This window comes from Aegilops tauschii, chromosome 1 (assembly GCF_002575655.3).
Source record: "Aegilops tauschii subsp. strangulata cultivar AL8/78 chromosome 1, Aet v6.0, whole genome shotgun sequence".
NCBI classification, from domain to species: domain Eukaryota; kingdom Viridiplantae; phylum Streptophyta; class Magnoliopsida; order Poales; family Poaceae; genus Aegilops; species Aegilops tauschii.
In genome coordinates this window covers 452,242,586-452,259,862 of record NC_053035.3, presented here as the reverse complement: position 1 = coordinate 452,259,862, position 17,277 = coordinate 452,242,586, and the positions used below count along the sequence as shown (strand labels likewise).

Sequence of the window (17,277 nt, the reverse complement as noted above, 5' to 3'; positions counted from 1 at the left end):
TTTCAAAAAGTGGGAACCGGAGCAGCTAGTTGCTCCGATGCCAAACTCCTTTAGTAGCTGAATAAACAATGGGGTGTGAAGCAGTCCACTGTGAGGGAGAAGAACCAGCGCTAGGTGAAAAAGAAAGTTCATTTGTGTTAGTGCAGGGTCCACTTGCTACAGAATTTGGCAATGGCAACACTACAGAACTTTGCCAAGTTTGACATCGGTGCTTCTTGATTGTAGTATATTGCTAATTTGGCTTGGCGTACGTAGTGGCTGCCCTTAGAGGTTAGAATTGACCAACAAACTTGTGAAGCACGGGTTGCTATGACATGCCGGGAAGAGATTATCCCTATGATGATCTGGACCTGGATCCATCAAACCGATTTGATGACGTCAGAAAGATTACAGATCCGCTGCCATCGAGCTACCATTCCTACTCCAAGGCCTCTATCTTGTCCCATTCACTGACGCTTCTACAAATTACAGCAATCCTCAATGACGAACAAACAAATAAATGTCATTGTCGAGAACAACATGGGAGCAAACGAGGTCATTGGCTTCTCGATGTGACATCACTTTGATAGTACATACCCGTGGTTACATCCCGAAGCGTCATTTTTGTTACGTCAAACCCACAATTTGTTCATTCCCATCGTTATAGTGTTGGATTGTTTTGCATTCTCTAACCGATTGTTTTTTATTCTCCAACCTGGATGGTTCGATTTGGAAGAATATATATGAGATGATCCATAGGATTACCTTAACACATGATTTGCTTAACAATATTGCAGGACAGAAAGAAAATTAAGTTACCATCCATCCAAGTTCATATGTTAACGCTTGCGGTTATACGTACACATGAGCGTTGTTCGACACCAGTATTATGATATTTCCAGATTTATCTAAGGTCCTTTGCGTTTTGGGTCTTTACTTTTCGTTGCTTAATTTCTATTGGATTGTCAGCGTACAATGTGTTTGGGATGACGTTCTATCACGCAGACCCACGGTGGCATGTCATTTCATTTGGTGATTGCCAGCGGTCCACGTCGACGATGGAGAGAGGGGAGAGCTGTCGAGGTTGTATCAATAGTGTGACCCTCGAGCTCTTCATCGATTGAAAGGTACAGAAGCGGCGGGCTCTAATTTTCACGCAGTCCGACAACAATGCATATCTAGGATCCGAGCATCAAAGACCAAATGCGCATTGGTTGACATTTGAAGAAAGAGTGCCGGCGCATGCCCGAGGAAGACCGGAGAATCTGCACCAACTAGCATTTGGACTGCTACACGAATCTCCAACAAATGGACTGCCAGGATAGATCGGCAACCCTAACATACATGCGGAACGGATGGACACGGTCAGCGAGACTAACATTTTACTGACACCTCCGACGCCCATCTCTACAATCTGCGCTGTGCAGTGTGCACCACTCTAGGCTCACTGTTCAACTGACCGTCTTCGTGCATCGATCGTCTTGCCTTGGTCTATCAATCAGCGCAAGGTAGGAGCTTCATATATAGTCAACTACACATTACAGTAGTCAATGCAAGGCCAGGAGGTTGTTGCAACTTGCAATAGCCAAACTGAACGTAGGCACGTGATGTGATCCTCCACATTAACACATCCGCCAACGTGAGGCAAAGGTGACGGTTGAATTGAAGCAGCGGCTTCGTTTTTTTTTTTTGAGACTAAAGCAGCGGCTTCGTTTTTTTCTTTTGAGCATCAAGCAGCGGCTTCGTAAATCGCCACCCCGACGAGGACGACCAGATCTGCTGTGTCCCAGCTTCCAAGCCCATCCGTCTCCCCTATGTGGACCAGGCCCACAAAAGTACGGGCCAGCCCCTCGCCCGGACACGTCAAGTTCGGCCCGCTCCGTGGACCCATCGCGCTCCCGCACGAGACGGAGACGGACACGAAGTCACGGACCGGGTAACGCTCCCAGATCGCCGCCGCCTAGCCCTAAAAAAAAAAGACCGCCGCCGCGTAGCCTTTCGCCGCCGGGTTCGAAGAGGGAGCCGGGGCACGCAAGGCGGCCTATAGCCTAGAGAGAGACTGGTTCGGCGGGTGCGGGCCAGCGGCGCGGCAACGTCGTGGGTGGTGGGGCGGACGCGCATCTCTACGACGACCCGGACGCCGCCGCCATCCCGGCGCTCCTCGGCTCCCGCTTCGACGGCGATTAGGTCGACGCTCAAGCACCTCCTCGCCCTCATCTCGCAGGGCTCCTACGTCGCCCACCTCTTCCAGCAGGTCCCGCTAGCGTCCTACTCGTCTCGTTTTTATCTCATCTCGTCCTTGATAGTCTGAATATTGTAGGAGTTGCACTCTATTCTGCTGTTGAGGCATACATAGCATATGCCTGAATTGTACTTCCATTCACAGGGCATGATAGAAAGAAAGAAAGAAAGAAAAAAAGTGTCTCACAGTTTTGTTGAACCCCCTTAAGCAATTTGCACTTGTTTGTTATGATCCCTCTTCCAGCCAACAGTTATCATTGAGCGGACTCTGATGTTGTGGACACTTGCGTTTGACACTTGTGCACAATCTTGATTCTAGATGTGAGAATCCTATCGAACAGACATGATGCGTTTTTATTCAAGCAAATTATTTTGTTTGAGGAAGTCCGAAATCTGTATAATGCTTCTCCAGTGAAAAACTTCTGTTCGCGGTTCACGTTCAGCTTAGTGCATTGAGTGAAAAACTCGACAAAATTAAATCATGGCTGTGGGTAATCGTCCTACTCACCTGAACAGACTTGATGCTTTGCACTCGGAGTTTAGAAATTAGAATGTGATGCTGCAATTTAGTTGTCTGAACCACATGCATTGTTTTTCTAGCGAGGAAACTGCACTTGTCCCCAGTATAGGAGGGAGACTGATGGCTAACTACTGAGTATTCATTAGGGTGAGATAGTATACCTCACAAGATGTAACCAGTGCACCGTGCTTGCATGTTGTGTGCAATAATATAGGTAGCATATATGACCTTGGTATGATAACTCACTAGCTCAGTTCTCACATACTGAACTAGAAAGAATTTATGAGCGTCACTAAGCTCATCACCTCAGATATATGCCAGTCTTATCTGAACTGAATCGACAAGAGTCTTATACACTTTGGGGTGGGGGGGGGGGATATTTTTCTTACAAAGGAGGAGAATAATCTTGATATGGTACTGTATAGCGTAAGGACGATGTTTGCATCACAATCTTGTTATAATTTTAGTTGTTTGGATGCAATGGGCATAGGATTGGAATAATATGAACATCTTAGAACATCTCTAGCAGATTCCCTAAACTTTAATCCCTATAATTGACATTTTGTTCACGGAATTCATTGAACACTTTGCCCGCAAGCACGCCGCACACACACATTGGGCTAAATCCACCGCACACACATTGAACTTGATAAATCCATCATGCATACATTGAAAAAAACCTTTGGCAGCTTTCCATTATGAACCGAAACCAACTAATTCAAACCATCATATAGATTCCGGCGAACTAAACCATTGACATGGTTGCTGCCGTTGTCCGTACCCCACAAATCAAACTCAACCCAAATCAAAAGCTAGCGTCTCTAGTTTCTCATCAAATCTACATGGAACTTATACATATACATACTACACAACTGGCTCTCTCCCGTCATCCTCTCCCTTTTCTCTCTCTCGCCGCCAAGTGGGCCTTAGCTGTCGAGTACTGCTATGCGATCCATGTGATTTAGCGATATGTTTAGGAAGCTGTGGAAGAAAATAGCCCGCCTAGGCGAAGCTTAACCTTACTAGGATCTAGGCAACAAGAAAACGCCTAGCAATTCCTTTATCGTCGCTAGGAAGTTTAGATCTCCATATAATGAGCTCCAATATTATTACATGCTTAGAAGGATGGCTAGTAGAGTTTGTTGATAATTCTGGCTAATATATTTTGTGTAGATGATCAATAGTATGCATCGTTTGATTCTGCTATATCACGATTTTAATCCATGTCTCGTGGAACTGGCCCCTGTCTGCTAGATGCAACAACTGACATGCAAAAAAGGGTAACATACTGCATTGATGATTGTCTATCGGCAAAGAGCCAAATATTTGATTATCTCATGTAGTACATAGATGATGTGATTTCCAAGCGTTATTTGTTACTTATGTACTGTTTTATGTTGTCCACATGAAGGTTGTTCTTCTCACTCAACAGATCTGCAGCTATTAGTAATATAATGAGTTGCTGTTTTGTTTCTAGGCCATGGTTCTTCCATCCTACCATTATCTTCTGAAACACACATCAGTATTCTTCATACGGTGGTGGATACCAGAGTGGTAGTACAACAAAAGACATTGATATCCCAAATGGAAGGTATGTTACTTGGGAGTTTACTCGTTTGGTTTTTGCATTCTTGTAGTTGATACAAGGTTGCATGAAGTGCAATTTTTTTGCTCTGCTAACTGATAATGTTCGTAACTTCTTTAAGGTTGGTGTTATCATTGCAAATGCTGGAGAAACTATAAAGCTTATCCAACTTCAATCAGGGGCAAAGATCCAAGTAACGAGGGAGATGGATGTTCAACTCGGGTTAGAGACAAGATTGGTTGATCTTTCGTGCACTCCTGACCACCTGACCAGATAAGCAGAGCTGTGATATCTTTTTTATCGTCTCGACTTCACATTAGTTGTGCATCCATTTATTCAACCATGCTTGTCATGTGACCTTTTTGTAGGCTGATGCTGGCCCATATGGCACTATCTCTAATTGGAAGTACAATGCACCTCAACCTAGTGTTGAGCAATTCCAGATGCAAATTGCTAACAAGGTAAACTGGGTCCTTTCTTGACGAGATAGTCAAAGATGTTCGGTGGATTATGAAAATTTATGTCTAGTAAATGAGCATGGTGGTTATTATATTGGTGGATAAATAGATCTTTAATAAACTTGAAGCAATTTGGATTTAGTTAGGCGATTATGATCTTGAACCAAATTTCATGGTGGATTACGAGATTTTGATGCATTCATTTAGTTCATTGTGATCTTGAGGAGATAGTCAAAGATGTTCGGTGGATTAATTAATCTTGGACAATTTGGATTTTGTTAGGAGGTTGTGATATTGAACCGTACTTCATGATGGATTATGAGATTTTAGGTTGATTTAGTTATGTGATTTAATCTTGAGAAGATAGTAAAAATGTTCGGCGGATTATGAGATTTTAGGTATGATAGATGTGCATGGTGATTATTATATTGGTGGATAAATAGATCTTTAATATTGTTTGGAACATTTTGGATTTAGTTAAGTGATTGTGATCTTAAACCAAATTTCATGATGGATTATGAGGTTTTGGTTGGATTTATTTAGGTGATTGTGATCTTGACAAGCTAGTAAAAGATGTTCGGTGGATTATGTGAATTTAGGTCTGGTAGGTGAGCATGGTGGTTATTATATTGGCGAATAAGTAAATTTTTAATAAACTTGAGAAAATTTGGATTTAGTTAGACGATTGTGATCTCGAACAAAATTTCATGGTGGAATACGAGATTTTAGATGGATTTAGTCAATTGATTGTGATCTTGAGGAGATACTCAAAGATATTCGATGGATTAATTAATCTGAACAATTTGGATTTAGTTAGGCTATTGTGATATTTAACCGAATTTCGCAATGATTTATGTGATTTCAGGTGGATTTAGTTAAGTAATTATGATCTTGGGAAGATGGCCAAAAATGTTCGATGGATTTTAAGATTTTAGGTCTAATATGTGAGCATGGTGACTATAATATTGGTGGATAAACAGACCTTCAATTTAGTTTGAAACAATTTGAATTTAGTTAGGTGATTGTGATCTTTTAACCAAATTCACGGTGGATTTTGATGTTTGGGTTGGATTTAGTTAGGTGATTGTGATCTTGACGAGATAGTCAAAGATGTTCGATGGATTATGTGAGAATTTATGTCTAGTAGTGTGCATGGTGGTTATTATATTGGTGGATAAATGGATTTTTAGTAAACTTGGAGCATGGTGGTTATTATATTGGTGATTTATTTGATTGTAGGTGGATTTAGTTAGGTGATTGTGTCTTTAGAAGATAGTCAAAATGTGCGGTGGATTATGAGATTTTAGGTATGATAAATGAGCATGGTGATTATTATATTGGTGCATAAATAGATCTTTAATTTAGTTTGGAACAATTTGGATTTAGTTAGGTGGTTATGATTTTTCAACCAAATTCATGGTGGAATTTGTGGTTTTGTTGGATTTAGTTAGCTAGGTGACGGTGATCTTGATGAGATAGTCAATGATGTTTTGTGAATTATGTTAATTTAGGTCTAGTAAGTGAGAATGGTGATTGTTATATTGGTGAATAAATGGTCTTTAGTAAACATGGAGCAATTTGGATTTAGTTAGGCGATTGTGATCTTGAACAAATTTCATGTTCGATTACGAGATTTGGATTTAGTTAGTAGATTGTGATCTTGGGTAGATGTCAAAGATGTTTGGTGGATTAGTTGATCTTGAACAATTTTGATTAATGAGATTGTGATATTGAACCAAATTTCTCGGTGATTTATGAGATTTTAGTTGGACTTACTTAGGTGATTGTGTCTTCAGAAGATAGTCAAAGATGTTTGGTGGATTATGATATTTTAGGTGTAATAGATGAGGATGGTGATTATTATATTGGTGGATAAACAGATATTTAATTTAGTTTGGAACAATTTGGATTTAGTTAGTTGATTGTGATCTTTTGATCAAAATTTACGGTAGATTTTGAGGTTTTGGTTGGACTTAGTTAAGGTGATTGGGATCTTGACGAGCTAGTAAAAGATGTTAAGTAGATTATGTGAATTTAGGTCTAGTAGGTGAGCATGTTGGTTATTATTTGGCGGATAAATAAACTTTTAGAAACTTGGAAAAATTGGGATTTAGTTAGGCGATTGTGATCTTGAACCAAATTTTATGGTGGATTATGAGATTTTTGATTGATTAGTTTGTTGATTGTGATCTTGAGAAGATAGTCAAAAATGTTCGGTGTATTAATTAATCTTGAACAATTTAGATTTAGTTGGGTGATTGTGATATTAAACCAAATTGTGTCTTGAGAAGATAGTCAAAGATGTTTGATGGATTATGAGATTTTAGGTCTAATAGATGAGCATGGTGATTATTATATTGGTGGATAAACAAATATGTAATTCAATCTGGAACAATTTGGATTCAGTTAGGTGATTGTGATTTTAGTGAGCTAGTAAAAGATGTTCGGTGGCTTATGTGAATTCTGATCTAGTAGGTGAGCATGTTGACTGTTATATTGTGTCACGACCCGACTCCGGTAGGATTTCGCTGGCGTCGTGCTACATCAGCTATGACGAGTGGAATTAAAATCGGGAGAAGAGAGGAAACAGAGGTAGAAGAAAGCAACAAGATAGAATAGACAGAAAATGAGAGGCTAGAGTTCAATATCAAATTTTTGATAAGTTTCCCTCCTCGGGACCTTGCTTATAACACGTAGGCTTACATGACGCGATTACACGACCCGTTGGCCCAACAGCTCACTCACTCACAGCCCCGCAGGCCCACACTTCATTTGAGTTTTCCCTCGTCTGCTTTACGCCTTCGTCGTGTTCCCTTTACGTCTTCAGGTTAGCGAAGCCACCATCGCCAATGCCTCAGGAATGACATATTGGTAGAGAAGTGGATCTTTTAGTAAACACAGAGCAATTTGGAATTAGTTAGGCGATAACAAATTTCATGGTGGATTACGAGATTTTCAATAGATTTTGTTGATTGTGATCTTGAGGAGGTAGTCAAAGATGTTCGGTGGATTAATTAATCTTGTACAATTTGGATTTAGTTAGGTGATTGTGATATTGAACCAAATTTCTCTATGATTTATGAGATTTTAGTTGGATTTAGTTAGGTGATTGTGTTTTGAGAAGATAATCAAAGATTTTTGGTGGATTATGAGATTTTAGGTCTAATAGACGAGCATGATGATTATTATATTGGTGGATAAAAATATTTAATTTAGTTCGGTGATTGTGATCTTTTAACCTAATTTTATGATGGATTATAAAGTTTTGGTTGGATTTAGTTATGTGATTGTGATTTTGACGAGCTAGTAAAAGATGTTTGGTGGATTATGTGAATTTCGGTATAGTAGGTGAGCATGTTGATTATTATATTGGTGGATAGAGATGAGGGCCACACAAGTGACTCAAGGCGATGATGCCACTACTGAAAATAATTGGTAAACAAGGCAACATAGGTGGAGAGACTGTGGGTAGTGGCAGCAGATGGACTTGATCCAGCATCCCACATGCCTGTGCACCCTTCATTCTCCCCGATCCGGCTTGGTGTCCTTGTCCTGTTTGCGGATTTTGTGTCACGCACTTGATTAAGCATCCAACGTTCTCCTACTGTGCGCCCTTAGCCTTGACGATAGGTAGCGCCGTGTTCTCGGGCCCGTCCCGTGGGTAAAATCCAGGTATGCGCCGATTGTTTGAGCTCTTGCTCGCCATTGGTGGTGCTTGAGCGTGCGGTTATGGTGTCACGCAGCAAGGGAACACGGGATGTGGGATCAAGACAGCACAAATAGCAACCCGCCACCAGGCAACGGATGCCCATCCGGACTTACAGGGAGCGGAGGTGGACACAAAGGTGGATGTTGAGCTCCATAGCAGTCTCAAAAATGTGGTCATCAGTAAGAGCAACACGAGCAAGAAGATCCTGGATATACTTCTCTTAGGAAATAAAGAAGCCATTAGAGGTGAAAGAAACCTCAATCTCAAAGAAGTAGCGACTTTAAACATGGAGCAATTTGGAATTAGTTAGGCGATTGTGATCTTGAACAAATTTCATGGTGGATTACGAGATTTTCAATAGATTTTGTTGATTGTGATCTTGAGGAGGTAGGCAAAGATGTTCGGTGGATTAATTAATCTTGTACAATTTGGATTTAGTTAGGTGAATGTGATATTGAACCAAATTTCTCTATGATTTATGAGATTTTAGTTGGATTTAGTTAGGTGATTGTGTCTTGAGAAGATAATCAAAGATTTTTGGTGGATTATGAGATTTTAGGTCTAATAGACGAGCATGGTGATTATTATATTGGTGGATAAACATATTTAATTTAGTTCAGTGATTGTGATCTTTTAACCTAATTTTATGATGGATTATAAAGTTTTGGTTGGATTTACTTATGTGATTGTGATTTTGACGAGCTAGTAAAAGATGTTTGGTGGATTATGTGAATTTAGGTCTAGTAGGTGAGCATGTTGATCATTATATTGGTGGATAGAGATGAGGGCCACACAAGTGACTTAAGGCGATGATGCCACCACTGAAAATAATTGGTAAACAAGGCAACATAGGTGGAGAGACTGGGGGTAGTGGCAGCAGATGGACTTGATCCAGCATCCCACGTGCCTGTGCACCCTTCGTTCCCCGCTGATCCGGCTTGGTGTCCTTGTCCTGTTTGCGGATTTTGTGTCACGCACTTTATTAAGCATCCCATGTTCTCCTACTGTGCGCTCTTAGCCTTGACGATAGGTAGCGACGTGTTCTCGGGCCCGTCCCGTGGGTAAAATCCAGGTATGCGCCGATTGTCTCAGCTCTTGCTCACCATTGGTGGTGCTTGAGCGTGCGGTTATGGTGTCACGCAGCAAGGGAACACGGGATGTGGATCAAGACAGCACACATAGCAACCCGCCACCAGGCAAGGATGCCCATCCAGACTTATAGGGAGCGGAGGTGAACACAAAGGTGGATGTTGAGCTCCATAGCAGTCTCTAAAGTGTGCTTATCAGTAAGAGCAGCATGAGCAAGAAGATCCTGGATATACTTCTCTTAGGAAATAAAGAAGCCATTAGAGGTGAAGAAACCTCAATCTCAAGGAAGTAGCGACTTTAAACATGAAGCAATTTGGAATTGGTTAGGCGATTGTCATCTTGAACAAATTTCATGGTGGATTGTGAGTTTTTTCAATGGATTTTGTTGATTGTGATCTTGAGGACATAGTCAAAGATGTTCGATGGATTAATTAATCTTTAACTCTGTGATTTATGAGATTTTAGTTGGATTTAGTTAGGTGATTGTGTCTTGAGTGTGCGGTTATGGTGTCACGCAGCAAGGGAACACGGGATGTGGGATCAAGACATCACACGTAGCAACCCGCCACCAGGCAACGGATGCCCATCCGGACTTACAAGGAGCGGAGGTGGACACAAAGGTGGATGTTGAGCTTCATAGTAGTCTCAACAATGCACTCATCAGTAAGAGCAGCACAAGCAAGATCTTGGATATACTTCTCTTAGGAAATAAAGAAGCCATTAGAGGTAGAAGAAACCTCAATCTCAAGGAAGTAGGGACTTTAAACTGGAGCAATTTGGAATTAGTTAGGCGATTGTGATCTTGAACAAATTTCATGGTGGATTACGAGATTTTTAATGGATTTTGTTGATTGTGATCTTGAGGATATAGTCAAAGATGTTCGGTGGATTAATTAATCTTTAACTCCATAATTTATGAGATTTTAGTTGGATTTAGTAGTGATTGTGTCTTGAGATGATAATCAAAGATGTTTCGTGGATTATGAGATTTTAGGTCTAGTAGATGAGCATGGTGATTATTATATTGGTGGATAAACAAATATTTAATTTAGTTTGAAATTTTTTGGATTTAGTAGGTCATTGTGATCTTTTAACCTAATTTTATGGTGGATTATAAGGTTTTGGTTGGATTTAGTTAGTTTATTGTGATTTTGACGAGCTAGTAAAAGATGTTTGATGGATTATGTGAATCTAGGTCTAGTAGGTGAGCATGTTGATCATTATATTAGTGGATAAATGACTCTTTAATAGATTTGGAACAATTTGGATTTAGTTAGGCAATTGTGGTCTTAAACCAAATTTTATGGTGGATTATGAGATTTTTTATGGATTAGTTAGTTGATTGTGGTCTTGAGGATATAGTCTAAGATGTTTGGTGGATTAATTAATGTTGAACAATTTGGATTTAGTTAGGTGGTTGTGATACTTAACCGAATTTCACGCTGGATTATGAGATTTTAGGTGGATTTAGTTAAGTGATTGTGTCTCGAAAATATATACAAAGATGTTTGCTCGACTATTAGATTTTAGGTTTAGTAGATGAGAATGGTGATTATTATATTGGTAGATAAACAAATCTTTAATTCAGTTTGGAACAATTTTGATTTAGTCAGGTGATTGTTATTTTTCAACCAAATTCATGGTGCATTTTGTGGTTTTGGTGGATGTAGTTAGGTGACTGTGATCTTGACGAGATAGTTAAAGATGTTTGATGAATTATGTTAATTTAGGTCTAGTAAGTGAGCATGGTGGTTATTATATTGATGGATAAATGGATCTTTAGTAAACATGTTTGGATGTAGTTAGGCGATTGTGATCTTGAACAAATTTCACGGTGGAGTACGAGATTTTCAATAGATTTACTTAGTGAATTGTGAGCTTGGGGGGATGTTAAAGATGTTTGGTGGATTATTAGTTAGGTGATTGTGATATTGAACCAAATTTCTTGGTGATTTATGAGATTTTAGTTGGATTTAGTTAAAATTTCTTGGTGATTTATGAGATTTTAGTTGGATTTAGTTAGGTGATTGTGTCTTGAGATGCTAATCAAAGATGTTTAGTGGATTATGAGATTTTAGGTCTAGTAGATGAGCATGGTGATTACTATATTGGTGAATGAACAAATATTTAATTTAGTTTGGAACAATTTGGATTTAGTTAGGTGATTGTGATCTTTTGACCAATTTTTATGGTGGATTATGAGCTTTTGGTTGGATTTAGTTAGTTGATTGGGATCTTGACGAGCTAGAAAAAGATGTTCGGTAGATTATATGAATTTAGGTCTAGTAGGTGAGCATGTTGGTTATTTTATTGATGGATAAATAAATTTTTAATAAACTTGGAAAATTTTGAATATAGTTAGGTGATTGTGATCTTGAACCAAATTTTATGGTGGATTATGAGATTTTTGATGGATTAGTTAGTTGATTGTGATCTTGAGGATATAGTCAAAGATGTTCGTCTCATTAATTAATCTTGAACAATTTGGATTTAGTTAGGTGATTGTGATATTGAACGAAATTTCTTTGTGATTTATGAGATTGTAGTTGGATTTAGTTTGGTGGTTGTGCCTAGAAGATAGTCAAAGATGTTTGGTGGATGATTATGAGATTTTAGGTCTAATAGATGAGCATGGTGATTATTATATTGGTGGATAAATGAATCTTTAATAAATTTGAAAGAATTTGGATTTAGTTAGGCGACTGTGATCTTGAATCAAACTTTATGGTGGATTGTGAGATTTAATTCGGCTGCGCTCCCCCTCTTCGTCGAGGAGCATGCGCAGTGCGGTGGTGTGGCTGTTCGTGCGGTGGGGTCAGAAGTTGGGGCGCCGACACCCGCAGCTTGTGCACAATGGCGACTCCACGTAAGCGCCCCGGAACCCTCTCCTTCCCGGCACAGCAGGAGCAGGAGCAAGGATGCCGAGGCGGTTAAGGTTTTGCCTCCACCTCCTTTCTCTCCCCTGCTCTCACTCTTGTCTCCCTTTTTTGTCTCATTCTGCAGCTTCATTCAAGCATATATTTGAAATTGCTAGGTATTCCAGGTAGTTAGCTTATTATGGACTACACCTTTATTTGATGTTAGAACTCTGATACTAATTTATGTTATTGTTGCGTAGGTGAATGGTGCTTTAGCTTCAATGACCAATTTTATTGCTAAATATTTTTCTCACTGGAAGTGTCAAAGAATACACAACTTGGTATGGAGAAGTTTTCTTATGGGGAAATAAAGATTCTTGTATGCAGAACTATTTGGGCTCTCGCAGCCTGTATCAGTTGGTTTTAGTTCTCAGATTTTTACTTTGCCTTTTTTGACAATTTTTTTTATGTATATGAATCTGAGATCTGGATCTCAAGTTCATAGCTTTTCTTTTCATCTGCAGTCGCGAGGAAGAGTAGGAAGATCAGGCGGAGAGGGTTTCACATACCTCTTCTACATTGACAAGTCTTTGCTTTCCAGGATTGCCATGGTGAGCTGCTGCTGTAATGCTTTGATTTTCTTTTGTTTTGTCACTTTTTAAAACTTTGTTCTCTTATTCTGATGCTATGATTTGTGATGGCTAGATGAGACTTGTGGTGAAAAGTCTCCGTTATTTTGTTTACCTACAGATCTTGAATGTGCGATTGATAATTTTGCTGGATAGGTTAGAAATCTAAATAATAGACATTTTAAAAGATGTATTGTTAAACATGGAAAGCCAAGAAAGATATATAGCTTACTTGCAGTGTTGTTTGATCCATCGCTCTGCGGCAGGCTCACTGATAGACTTGAAGTATGCCTAATCTTGGACTGAATTTATTGCCTATTGTTGGTGTGTTTCTTTTATTCTATATTTAGGGGGTTCTAAGCTGTTGAATTAGGAAGCATACAGTTTATCCCTTGATCCGCTTCAGTCTGTTGGCTGATATTCCGCACAGCGACAAGAGACTTGCTGGCTTCAAGAAGGATAAGAAGCAGCTGGGCACTGAGATTCACCGCAAATACATCTATGAAGGTCATGTTGCTGACTACATGAAGGTGAGTTGGATCCATTGCCCTCGTGGTATTATAATGCCATTTCTTCACTCCCTAGGGCTATCGTTGTTGTATACATGAATTCTTTTTGGAAGATATATCTGGGGCTGATTCACCCATATAAAGTATCCTAAAGCAGTGTACTTTGTTCTTATTTCTGAAGCAGCTTACTGAATCTTGTTTTAACTGATGCCCTACCTTCTCCGCTCTCCTTCTCCCCACCCTCTTCTCATCACCACTTGTCAATCCTTTCTTCCAGATCTCTATTTTCTCTCATGCACTCCCCTGCTGGTGAACAGAGAGGGACGAATCCGGCCACCAGCGCAAAAGATCAGGGTGGATCCAAGCCATCACCGCCTCTCCTTTACTGCCTTGGATGATGGCCACCTCCCAGGTGCAGTCAATGTGGAGGCCAAAATCGAAATTGCGAAAGAGAAGTGATGCCTCCTCTTCTGTGCTGCTGCATCATGGCGCCCCTCTGGTGGCTTGCCTACTTTCAGAACGAAGAGGTGGCGGCAGGTGGAGGAGGGAGCATGACGCTGGGCAGGATGCGGTGGATCACAACCAGGTGATAATTGGGTGGGAGCAAAAAGGAGAGCAGGCAATGACCCTCTTCAAATTTGGCTTCGGTAAGGAGAGCAGGCAATGACGCTCTTTCAGTTTGGCGTCGGTAAGGCCAGAATGACAGGCCTAAGCTCCTGGTGATATCCTACTCCACTCAGTTTCTTCTTCTTCCATGCCTACACAGCTCTATCTTTTCTTAGTTTAAACCCGTCTAAATTTCTGTCATATAAAATCTTATGAAACAATGTGCTACTATTATTATTACTGAACTATGTCAATCTGTTTCTTTTTTGAAGTGGGAAGGGATGAATTGAACAAGGAGGAAGGACAACGTGTTTGTTCTTCAACCATTTCCCTCTGAAACCTAGCTTAGGATTGTCCCCTGTTAAGTGTGTGGTTTTACCTGCTACTAAATTAGTCATGCACACATGTTTTCAATCTTCGACTGTTTCTTGCCTCTGAAACCCAAGTTAGGACTGTCCCTTGTTAAGTGTGTGCTTGTACCTGCTGCTAAATTAATAATGCACTTTCATTTTGGTTGCAGAAAATTGGGGGAAATCATGGCTAGAGCATATGTGAACTTGGCCTCCGGTCATTTAGTCAGGTTTCTGGTTTTGCTTGGGAGAGTATCATGTGTTACCCATTTGTTTATTTAAATAATTTGCATCTAATTCTCGTGAACTAAATCGTGCTTGGGAGAGTAGCATGTGTTTCCCAGCAAGCTTGTTGCTTGCTTGTTTTAGATTATTGATTTAGTTACATATACATAGTCCTTTTGGACGGTTGGCTTGGCTGTTTGGATCTGTTTTTATGCAGAGAAAACTGTATTCCAATCATAAAACTGATACAACGGGCACACTAATATGACTGCTGTACTTTGAAATCGACCATTTGATTATTCGGGAGATATGTATCAAAAGAAGGAAAAAATGTGCGAACCATTTGATCGCTGGGTAGATGTGTCAAGGAAATAAAACAGACAACATGTTTGTTCCTTTGGATATATGCTGTCAAACAGAAAATTCTTTTAATTTATTGGGGCGAAAGAATTGTTGTTTGAGTTATAAGTCTTAGCTACCTCTGCTCGCTTTTGATGTTCAGTTCACTAATTCCCTGCTCTTTCCTTAATTTCTCCCTTCAAGATTATGCTTCACCGTCAACTATTTGCTGTAGAAGAACACGAGATGTGTGTCAAGCATGAGCTGGTGTTCTATTTTTGTAGGACGTAAAATTTGCAGATCTGTGCTGATTGTTTGTTAAAACCAAAATTGCAGCATCGATTGGCTTAGCTGCGCAAGTCCATTGCTTACAAGGTGATCTTGATGAGGGGAAACAAGGGTGAACTATGAAGTTTCATGTTCCAGGATGTGATCTTCTCAAGATGATTGATGTGCTGCAGTCTGGCGTTTGGCATTTTGGCTTGGTCTATGAAGACTACAGATTTCTGTGGAAGATCAAAATACCTCCTAAAATCAGAATGTTCCTTTGGTTGGTGCTGAGGGAAAGCATTTTAACTAGAGACGTTCTGCTGAATAGGGGTGAAAAATGTGAACAGATTGTCTTTTCTGTGGCCATAAAGACTCGATAAATCATCTGTTTTGCTAAGTACATTTGGAATGTGATCCAGTGTAGTCTGCGGGTTGAATGTAGATTCGCAGATGCAAAAGCCTGTTTTAATGGATGGCTTAAAGGGATGCACTCCCAGAGGAGAGAAGTATATACAGTGGGTGTAGCAGCTGTTCTCTGGGGGATTTGGAAAGCGAGGAACTTGGCGTGCTTTAATCATAAATGGCCTGTTGATCCGTCTGTTGTTATGTTTCGAGTGGCCTATTGGATTACTGACTGGAGTGTCTTGCAGGTGTCGGAGGACGCAAAACCATCACTTCTGGAGCAAGTCGCGGCTGAAGTTTATGGCGCCAAAAGAAGCTGGGCGATGGGAGCTGATGCTGGGATTGTGATGTCTTAGGATTGTGTTCGGGCTGCGTTCATTTTCTTTGTTAGTGTTCATGTTGTGTCTCCGTCCTTGTTAGACTTCCCCGGTTATCTGCATGTTGCTGGAGTTAATTTCCTAGGCTGTTGTTCAGCTAGGGGTCTATCTTCTCCCTTGGGTCAGTTCGATCTCAGGGTGTGGAGTCGCTTTTGTGTGGCGGGTGGTTGTAAAGAATGATTTGGTTTCTTTAAATGAAATCGGGGGAATCCCCTTTAAAAAGAAAAAGAAAAAAGAATTAAAGAACAGTTAGCTTGTTTTAGCTTCCACCCCTTTAGATGGTGTGGGAGTGCTTGTAACCTGACTGGTTAGCCGAGTAGATCTGTGCTGACAGAGACACACTATAGGTTTGCAATGATGCTGGCGTGAGGACATCATAATTAAGCTTAAATCTCATATGCTAGGTGTGGAAGCGTTTGCAATCCCAGTGTGGCTTGCCATCGTGTAAATATATGAACGCAAGAGCCAAATCTGTGGGAGCTTGAGTTTGTTTGCGGCCTACATATTACTGTGTCGTTTGAATGACATATTAGGCCCTGTATAATGGGAGGTGCTTAGTGGAGGTGCTTAGAGAAATAAACCAGTCTTTTCTTAAGCACCGGTGCTTATTTGTACAGGATAAACGCTGAACTAAGCGTCTCTTCTGTACAAATAGGCACCGGTGCTTCAGAAAAATCTGGTTTATTTTTCTAAGCATCTCTCTAAGCTCCTCCCATTGTACAAGGCCTGTGTGCCAACGAGCAATGAAATGACATGTGCACCAATCGCGGGCCGTTAGCCACTACACAGTCAACGCTAACTGCACATCAAGGTGCAAAACACTATAATAACACACAACAATGTTGACATTTATAAACCATTTTTTGAAAATTCCAAGTAGTTTGGAAAAGTGCAGACGTTTTGTAATTCTGATTTAAAAATGAAACTCAAACAAATTTTGCAAATCCTGAACAGTTTTCAAAAATGCGAACAATTTTTCAAGAAATTAATACTTTCTGAAAAACGAACAAATTACAGAAAATACGTACATTTTTTTTAACAAAAATGGAAAAGAGGAGCATTTTCTTAATTCAGAACAACAAAAAATTCAAACACAATTTTTTTTAAATGCGAAGAAATTTTGTATTTTAT

At 40.1% G+C, this 17,277-nt stretch overlaps 1 long non-coding RNA gene across 3 annotated transcripts; it reads left to right on the top strand.

Moving 5' to 3' along the window:
* Window positions 1-1,968: 1,968 nt before the first annotated feature.
* Window positions 1,969-16,394, top strand: LOC109781830 (uncharacterized). Of its 3 annotated transcripts, XR_012186902.1 has the most exons (9): window positions 1,969-2,233; window positions 4,218-4,331; window positions 4,447-4,786; window positions 12,355-12,516; window positions 12,700-12,780; window positions 12,964-13,050; window positions 13,419-13,598; window positions 13,895-14,763; window positions 15,434-15,965. It is a non-coding gene; the product is annotated as an uncharacterized lncRNA (long non-coding RNA). The 3 variants fall into 3 exon arrangements; XR_012186904.1 differs by lacking the exons at window positions 1,969-2,233; window positions 4,218-4,331; window positions 4,447-4,786 and having other exon boundaries at window positions 9,259-12,516; window positions 13,499-13,598; window positions 13,895-14,296; window positions 14,704-14,763; window positions 15,434-16,394; XR_012186905.1 differs by lacking the exons at window positions 1,969-2,233; window positions 4,218-4,331; window positions 4,447-4,786; window positions 12,700-12,780 and having other exon boundaries at window positions 12,021-12,516; window positions 13,499-13,598; window positions 13,895-14,296; window positions 14,704-14,763; window positions 15,434-16,394.
* Window positions 16,395-17,277: the final 883 nt, after the last annotated feature.